Source organism: Gobius niger (assembly GCF_951799975.1).
Source record: "Gobius niger genome assembly, chromosome: 22".
Classification (NCBI taxonomy): domain Eukaryota; kingdom Metazoa; phylum Chordata; class Actinopteri; order Gobiiformes; family Gobiidae; genus Gobius; species Gobius niger.
Genome location: NC_136873.1, coordinates 2,248,567 through 2,258,776, shown reverse-complemented (window position 1 = coordinate 2,258,776; position 10,210 = coordinate 2,248,567).

The following is a 10,210-nucleotide window of genomic DNA, read 5'->3' as shown; positions in this document are numbered from 1 at the left end:
TAACACTGATGGTACTTGGGTACCGTAAGGTGGTACTCAGCAATTTCACACTTTAGTCATTTTAATAATTTCATTTTTGTTTTAGTAACTCATTTTACAATTCCCAGGTTTGTGCACTCGTGTGTGCAAGTCATGTTGTGATATTGGGCTAAACAAAATTAATTTGGTATCATTTAGAGCAAATTCAGATGCGTTTTAGACCTACTTTAATGCTGATTTGATATTATTATAGGCCTCGTGGCTCACAATGTATTTTTGGATAGTACCTGGTGTCAATGGTTTGAGAACCACTGCTTTGTACTATATGGCTACGTTCCTATAGCCTATTTCTACCCTTTGTTCCACATTTTCACATATTGGCTACGTTCCTAAAGCCATTTTCTGTATATTTTGGCTACATTCATGTAGTCTTTATGCATGATGTTCAAGAGTTAATGGGTCCTACCTATTGTTGCTGCTAATGCATCTTATCTGCAGGCAAATTGCTTACCACATTGATCCAGGGACCTGGACTGAAAAGACGGGATATGATTTTCCGGTGATAATTACACTTTAAAGAAATGCAATAAATATGTATTTATTTGTTTATATATTTCGTTTTGTATGCTCAATTTAGCTTTTGCCACGTCAGACAAGAGGGAATGACTGTGGAGTTTTCATACTCATGGTAAAGTTTTAAATATTTAATATTATTTTATTTCTTTATTTAATTAATTCAAAGTGACATCCAAAACAATCACAGCAAACCACCAAGCCAAAACAGTATGAATGAAATGGAGCAGTGAATATTAAGTCTATAATATCTGCCCCTTTTGTTGCTTTACAATCACTGGACATGTTTTCTTTTTTAGTACACCTTGTCAATGGTGTGTGGAACAGGGTTTGAATTCGAGGAGGTTAGTTTACATTATATTTTTTTCTTTCTGTTTGTATGGTACAGTATCAAGGGTGCCATTTGTCATACCTCAAAAAGTAGAGCAGATGTACTGTAATGTGACATTTATTTTAATTTTATTTGAAGTTACTACCTTACTGAATGTTTTATTCCTCCTTTTAATATATCCCAGCATACTGAATGTCATCAAGTGAATTGAAATATTCCTTACAGATGGATATGCCATTAATCCGCAGATGGTGGTGCCTTCTGCTTATGGAGCGCTATGCAATTGATGGGTAAATATGTTTGTAATTTTTTACATTCTTTTATACATCAAGTAAATTTATCAAGTTAGTATTTAATAATATGCCAATACATCGCTATTGGTAAAGAAACATCAAATATATTGTCAAGCCACCGATTTTGCTATTAATTATTGTGTATATTTCCTTTATCTTTCTCTTGAAAAAAGTCATGGTCAGAGATTTGCCTTCTGGACCAAGGAGGCAAGTCACCTGATTGTGGGGAAGCTAATGCCACTCTTTCGGATAAAGAGAACAACAACAGTCACTCTTCCTGCTCATCTCCAAGCAGTCAATAACAGAACAAAGGAGGAAAGAAGGCTTGTGGACTGCATTGTAACACGGAGAGGCATTTGATGGTAATAAAACAAAAACCACTGTAGATGTAAAATTACATAATAAAACAAAATTGTATGGCTGATTCATTCATATAAAGTATTTAATTTGTGTGCCACAGGACATACTCAAAGGGAAAAAATCTGAGTGGTATCCCTTAAAGCCACGCTTTCAGGTACCTGTTTATTTAGATACGGAGGAGCACCAGGATACTCTATTTGTGCACCTCAGAACCCTGATAAAAAGTGCACAGACAGTGCTGAAGGTCACCGATGAGGTGGAATTCATTTTTGGCGTCCTGTTTCCAGAGGTACATCCAAAAGTGTGACAATGTTACTGTTGTAGTTTGATGTTTACTTTGTTTTTACTTGTATAGGCAATCATTCATGGAATTTGCCAACTGAAAAACATCTCCTGGAAGAAGGCAAAAGAGGTGTACCTCCAGGGAGCCATTTACGAACAAAGGTTATTTTATTTTATTTCAGATTTGCTTTTTATTTTTTATTTTTTACCAGAAACATTCCAAACATACATTTGATTTTTACACATTATTGACAACAGTGTTGATCTTATGCTTTAGTGAAGTTGAGGAATTCAACAGAAAGATTTCTGTTGAATTCAAGAAACAGGGAAGACCCTGAAGGTACACATTTTTGTATTTTACTTTGTTATTGCATCTGAAAGCCATCATTATTAACCCAATGATTTCCCTCCTTTTCTGTACTGACAGCAATGGCCACAATAAAAAAAAATTGGTTCCAAAATATTGTCTCTTTTCCTTGTTCCTTATTATTACGAACTAATGAAGGCACTATATTGAAATATTGGAGTAAAACATAAAATTTTAATATTGTCTCTGTCCCTTGTTCCTTATTACTACGAACAAATGAAGGCACCATATTGAAATATTGGAGTAAATCATACTACTAACAAACTGATTACAATTTTAATTTAATAAAAAAAATAATAATAATAATTCATGTAATTTAAGTTCCATGTCAACACATTCTAAATTACACAAAATAATCCCAACAATACAACTGTAAAACATGAGCTAAATGCCGTCGCAGATCCGTTTTTACCAGCAGAGGGCGCACTATCACGGTGGATTCGCTCCACGGTAGATCTGTCCCGGCTCCGGGTCTACAGCTATCCATTATTGGCTCACACTGCGAAAAAGCACCGCCCCTTGAGTTGTCTTCTCACTGGACGAGTTATAGCCACACCCAAAACCAACACCCAGGCTGGTTCCGAAACGGGCAGATTGCTAAGAGCTCTTACGCCAAACCGGATGTGCGTCAGCGTCCGCCATGGCAAGTTGCCTCCGAATTGGTAAGTCAGTTAGGAAGTAGTTAGGAAAAGGAGCCTTGATGCTAACTATCATGGCCACTTTAGCATAGGGACCTCTGATGCTAACTAACCAGTGGCTGTTTCTCAATTGCGAGGATCCGTCCTCTGTTTGGCCACTTCGTTGACGTCCTCGGTGGCGGCTCCTCCAAAACGGAGCGGAGTGTCCTCTCCCCGCCGCCTTTGAGCTCAAATGGAACGGCCTCCGGAGCGAGCGGCTGCGTCAGGTCACGTGTCAATCTATGCTTATTAAAACAACTGTTTTATGAATAACAGAGGCCAGGAAACTGTTTATGTGGAACAAAACTTTTTTAAAGTGAGTTCAAACTAATAAAGTTTTGCGAGAAAAGAAAAAAGAAACTATGCTGCAGTGCATCATGGGTAATTTCAGCTCTCCAAGGCAGCGGAGGATCCACTGCTGTATCCTTCGTAAATGAGCCAAACGGAGGAGTCGAGCTGCGAGGGGGCGAGTGGTCCAGGTGAAATGGAACACCACTTGGCGGCGCCGTGATGACGCGAATGACGTCCGAAGTGGTCGAGACGCCGAGGATCCTGGCAATTGGGAAACAGCCAGCGATTAGGAGCTATGTGCCATCCCACAAGCCACTGCGCCAAAAAACCCCACCCCCCTCGCCCCCACCCTCGAGTGATTCATGCGCAACCACTGTTGATTGACAGGAGCACATTTAATAATAAAAATAATAATAATTAAAAAGTAAGATTCTGCACAAGCCAAACTTTATAAAAGTGATAAATCCATGTTGTCGTCCCCACAGCTCAGTCACATGTCAGTGTTAAAGAGTAAACTCAGGAAACAGATTAAATGCTTTTGTTTTCATTTAGTAGAAACTTAAGCCACATGGATCATTTGCTGCTGTAGCTTTATGAAACAGCTGTTGAGATAAAATAACACTAAAGGGAAATGTTTGGATCATTTGGATTTATTTTTTTCCTTAAATGTCTTTGTTTGGACACTATGTTGTTGTTGGACACTGTACACTAGGGGGCGACATGCACTTTTGTTTGGCCTGCACTCCACCAATAACTTTAAAGAAGAAGAAAAGCAGCTGTTGGTGATGTCACTTCCCCTTCCCCTGTTTAAGGACGGACGGATTGTTCAAATGCTGCTGAAGGTCTAGTTCCCTAACTGCATAGAGGTCTAAGAGTTGACCCCATGAAAGGTTAAGGAGTTAGTTGCTAGTGTTAGTGCTTAGAGGCTACAATTTGATGGTTTCGGATTGAGCCCCAGCCACACTGAAGGCTTTACACCAGGAAACTAACTCGGCCCATTTTGCTGTGTAGAAACACATATGGGTAGAATGATTATTATGACCAAGACATTTATTTTGAATAGAAAAATAATGAAATGTGTAACATTGTCCATATAAATCACAGGCATCAGAGGAAATGCTTTACAGCAGTTTATTTCAGATTGTTTATAATATAATGATGATAATTATCAACAAATACTACTGGATATGACGTAGCTGACCCTTCAGCCAATCAGAGCGCAGGCTCACCTGCCCAAACACCCTCGAGCTGATTCACGTGTTTTCATTGGACAGAGCGAGTGTCCGTCAAATCTAGTTCAAAAACCCGCAAGCTAAACACAGCTGTGATGTTTTATATGTTTTATCTTTAAATGACGATTCTGCGGAGAAATGAACCACATCAGTTTGATCAGGACATTTGGCAGCACGTTCTCCAGAGGAACTCAGAAAGAGATGCGGGACTTTGTGGAGAACAGCAGCGGAGCCGAGGCCCGACTTTGTCGGGGTGACAGAGGTGTTTCCCGCATCATGCGCACTGGAACCCGGGGCGGATCCGAGGCTCGCCGCGGTCACCGGACAACCGGACGTACGGGAGACACGGAGTCTGAGACACGAGGACGTTTGAGGACAGAGATGGAAGTGACAGGAGAGTTATGGAGCTGGAGACGCATGTGGAGGAGAAGACATGAAGGCGTCAATGGTGAGTTGTGCTTTGGTGTCGCTGTTGTTATGAGTAAAATGGCGATAACCTACAGCTCACACATATAATATAGTAAATGATGAGAGTGGTGAATGGTGCCGCTGCTGCGGTTGGGGAGGTGTGATGCGTAATAGCGCAGAGCGCGCTTGGAGAGCCTTTGGCACCGCTGGACGTTCAGTTCCTCCAAAGCTGTGGCGGGGCTGAAGATCTGGGGCTGCTTTACTTATTGCATGTGGGGCTAATTTTGCAAGTTTGTGATTTATTTCTTTGCGTTTGAGTTTTGGAATCGTCATCGTAAAACACTACGTAAAGCAAAGTCGTTTCTGAATTGGGTTAAATGTAATGTACATACCCTCAATGGGAGCTTGGGGGCGCTGTTTTAGTAAACGTCTTATATGGTCGTAATTAAGGGATAAGACAAACGACCACTTGTGTCGTTTTCTGTTGGAGGACAGTCTCACCAATTCTGATGATTGTGATAAATAGAAAGGAAGATACAGCACTTACTGTATTGTCTAACTGGGCCCAATTGGGGCAACTCACTTTAATGGAAAAACATAGGAAAATGAAATCTGACTTGTGACCGCAAACAACTTTTGTTTTGTTGTCATTATTACTATTTGTTAATATGGTGACGATAGGATTGTTTTCGCGAGCGGATTTGGAGCCCCATATCTGGTGATTTTGCGACCACTTCAATGCAACATAGTCGACGGCACCAACAAAAAAGAACACTTCTTGGCATCAGATTGCTATGACATATCACCAGTGTGTAGTTGAAATGTTGTAATATACCTACTTTTGATGAAATCCTATTTGTCTGGTCTGTGTTTTTTGGGGTGCCAAAGTTCACAGAAATTTTGAAAACTGGGGTGTCAAACGAAATTCAGCAAGGAACGGAATGATTCATAAACGAGGCAGAAATAGAGGGTTTCTTCTACATTATGCTAAGGAATCATGGGTAAATGTCATGATTCAACACGAGGAGATAATTGATGATGACCCCAAACCCCATCATACCTGACTGGGCACAGGTAAATATGGAACAACATAGTGGCTGCGATCTCGGGATAGCAGCATACCTAATTACAGGCAGAGAAAACTGCCACACAATGCCAGCAATAAAATCTATTACACCCAGTGCTTTAAGTGGACAAAAAGAAGTGCCGGTACTCTATTTTTTGCGAAGACCCACCCCCCCGCCCACCCCCAAAAAAGACAAAAAATAGCCCTATATGTACTATGTTGTATTTTCCCTTCTTTCTTAATTTTTTTTACAGCGTTATTACAGTATACATGATGTTGTAATGATGCTGGAATGTATCATTTATATCATGTATTCACAATAATTAGTTAGATCTGCTCAAATAAACAGCTCATGATCCAGTGCAAAGAAAATAAGCTTTGTGAACGTCCATCTGCAAAATAAACTACAGTAATGAAAGCCCAGTCTTACCATTAGAAGACAGACTGTTTTAGCTGAACTCTTACAGGTGGATGTCTCTGAAGCTCTGTTACAGAGGTGCTTCCCAAAGTGTCTAGCAAACACTTCCATGTTCTGGAGCTTGTGCTGTCATTGCAGCTTCTCAGGCTTCGTTCTGTCTGCAGTCCGCCTCATCTCATATTTACCGCTTTGTTTTGTTTTTATCGCATCTACGAGGCCAAACGGGCACATGGCTCTCGTGCTCGTCGCCACTTGTGAAAACCTCAATGACCGAGGCACAGGTGGGGTCAGCCAACGCAGCCAGCCTTGTTCTTTTACTCCTCTGAAGCCAGGAGAGCAAAAGTGTTCATTGTATTTACATTCACACACTCTCCACGATCCGCTTGTTTGTGTGGACGAGCGGCTACAGCGACGCACCGCGCTTTTCACTTATACAACTCAAGGGTATGGGTAATGTGGCAAACATTTGTGGCAGAATGTCTGTGCCCAGTGGAACCGTCGTGCCAGCAGGAGGCAGAAGCTCTGGCCACGATTAAAAAGATTTTTGAAAGTGTACTGAATGGTAAGGATAATTAACATGTGTTATGGGCAACTTCAGGGTTGTTCAATGCATGTACAGTGTCTAATTTTTTCCCCTCCTCGGAAGCTGGCACGATTCCTGGAGATACTTGTGAGTGCACGAGCGCTTCACATTTAGCCTTGACCCCCAACCCTCCTACCCCCTCCTCCTGTTCCCTCTGCTCTCTCCTGTCTCAGCTCCTCTACTTACTCTGCTACTGACTTTACCACTCTCACCTCTGTCAGCTCCTCTCCTGCCTCTACTCCTCTCTCTTCTACCTTTACTACTCTTACCCCTTTCAGCTCCTCTACTACCTCTGCTCCTCTCTCTTCCACCTTTACTTGTCTTACCCCTTTCAGCTCCTATACTCCCTCTGGTCTTCTCTCTTCTACCTTTACTACTCTTGCCCCTTTGAGCTCCTCTACTACCTCTGCTCTTCTCTCTTCTACCTTTACTACTCTTACCCCTTTCAGTTCCTCTACTACCTCTGCTCTTCTCTCTTCTAACTTTACTACTCTTATCCCTCCTTGCACAACTATCTCATCTTCAGAACTGACCACTGTCACCCCTCTTCCTAGCTCGTCCTCCTCACTTACTCTTCCTTCTGACCTCTCTGCTACTACTGCTCCCCCAAAATCTGCAACGAAAAGGACCAAAAAACCTAAAGGCACCTTACTTCTTAATATTAAACACGTGTTAAAAACATGTACATAACAGAAATGCTTTTTTTTCTCAATACATTTCAGAATGCCAGCATCATAATCTTGAAATCTACCCTGTCAAGAAAATTATCAGGGAAAGAGTGAGGGAGGTTTGTTGTCAAGATTTAAAGGGCCACCATTTTTACATACTGAGATATGTTCTTACCTGAGCTTAGACAAGTTCATTTGTGCCTGTCTGGTCTTCACGCGTGCCCTCAGTCACGTCAAAACAGCAAAGATGTTGTTAGCATTTGGCCTCTCCTCTATAGCTCCAAACGAGGTGAAGATAGAAGCTACCAAACTCTTCCATGTTTTCCCTTTTTAAATATGGTTAGGTGAAGTGTTACACTACAAAAGTAAAATTACACAAAATGAAACATGTTGATTTTGTAAGTGGATAAAAAGGGAGAACTATATTGTAAGGCGTAATGATATCAGGAGTAGTTCGACATCCACACAGTAATATCTTCACTTTACTGTGCGGACGCCCAAGTACTCCGCTGTGTTGACGTGACTGAGGACATGCGTGAAGACCAGACAGGCACAAATGAACTTGTCTAAGCTCAGGTAAGAACATATCTCAGTATGTAGAAACGGTGGCCTATTTCTTTAAGGAAAAACATCAGCTGACAGTGGCCCAGATGGTAGAGCGGGTCGTCTTGTAACTGGACGGTTAGCGCTTCGATTCCCGACTCCTTTTGGTAGATACTGTCTTTGTGTCCGTGTGCAATACACTTAACTTACCTTTCCTCCAGTGTCTTTTATTTTATTTTTTTATTTTTTGACATGTCTTTTATGCTCTCAAGTCTCACGGAGTCACACGACAACAAAAGGGAGCGCGAGGGGGAAAAAAGCTGCACTTTCACTTTTTGTCCTACAAAACTTTTTTTTTCACCCTCGCAGATACAATCAAGGCCTCGGAACTTTCAGGAGAACAGGTTTTGAAGGACGTATTTTTCGAAGATGGTTCTGATATTGACCAAGAATAAGGATTTGTCAGAACTAGAAGATTTTGAGGAGTATGACTCCACCCACGATAGCACAGATGATGAAAGTGGATTTCAGTTAGCATTAGCAATCGGACCCGAGACGGTCATATTTAGAAGCGCAATCCTCAGCAGACGAGCGACACGACTGCGCCACACGGGATATACAAAGTTCCCCGGGCCTGTAGCTACAGTACGGAAACGTGGGAGACCACGGAAGGGACAGCTGTCTGGTCACGCGGCTGCTCTAGCTGCCCTTCGAAGATCACCGCGCCGCACACAAAGCAATGTCTCTAGTCTTCCCGACATGGCAGGTGCCAGTAGTTCTGGCTGCAACATTGTTTCCCAAAGGGTGCGGTCGGGGTCGTGGTCGACAGAAACAAGTGGCCGTTTTGGCGTCCTCGCCCACTCGCTGTCCATCACCCACCTACCAAATGCCCACTCGTGGCTCTCCATCCCCCACTTCATCTTCACTGTCCTCTGCCTTCCTCACCCACTCGTTGCTCTCCCACCCACCTCCTTCCTATCCCGAGATGAGGAAATCAAATGGTTGCGTAGCCCTTGCGATCCAGCCACATCCCAAATGGCAATGCGCACCTCGCGGTCCACTTCTCCCATCCCCCCATCACCTCCACCTCAGGGGCCTGAAGGGCCAGGGCCTACAGAGCGTGCTGTTCAAAATGATCATGACATTCTGTCAGCGTTTCGCTTATTCATAACTTTAGAGATGGAGGATATAATAATGAAACAAACAAACCATGAGGGAATACGCAAGTTTGGTGCAGATGTTTGGAGACCTGTAGATTCAATCGATCTGCACGCGTTTCTACAAGTCGCGTGGAGAAGCCGATCTGAGCCTCTGGGCACCGGAGACCGGTAGGGCCATTTTCCGAGCCACCATGCCCCTAAAAAAGTTCTATGCCTTCTCCCGTACACTCATGTTCGATGACCATGCCACGAGAGATGCGAGGAGAGCCTCTGATAAACTTGCAGCGATTCGTCAGGTGTGGGACTTATTCGTCGGCCAATTGCCTCAAAAGTATACGCCTGCATTGCAGTCGATGAACAATTGGTGCCATTCCGAGGACGCTGTCCATTTCGAATGTACATGCCGAAGAAGCCTGCGAGATAAGGCATTAAAATTTGGGTGGCTTGTGACACCAAGTCCAGCTACGCTTGGAATATGCAGGTGTACCTGGGAAAACAACCCTCAACCTCTGATGATGAGAGCGATGTACCTGAACAGCAAGCCCCGGTGGCCCATCAGGAAGAGCAGCAACTGCAAGAAAGGGGGGGGTTAAAAGCAGAGAAAGAGTCACAACGAGAATGAGGCACAGATAACCCGGTGACAGAAGAAGAAGTTCAAAAAACGACCAAAAAATCTTGCAATGAAAGTGGTCTTAGACTTAAACTTTTTCTGGTTTCTTTTTAAAAGACACAAGGTTGGAACAAACAAAAGCTGTTCAATTACCTTACGCGGTTCGACGGACAAGGAACCACTTCCGTCTTCGTCAGAGGCGTCTCCCGACGTGCATGATGCGTCTCTTATTGGGAAAGTTGTAGTTCCCAGGCGTGGCCACACTGACATAAGCAATAAACCTGTCAGTGTGGCCACGCCTTCCGCCGTGTGCTGGTTAGTGGAGAAGTGCGTCCCATGTGTGCGCCAGGGTAAAGGCGCCCTCATCTC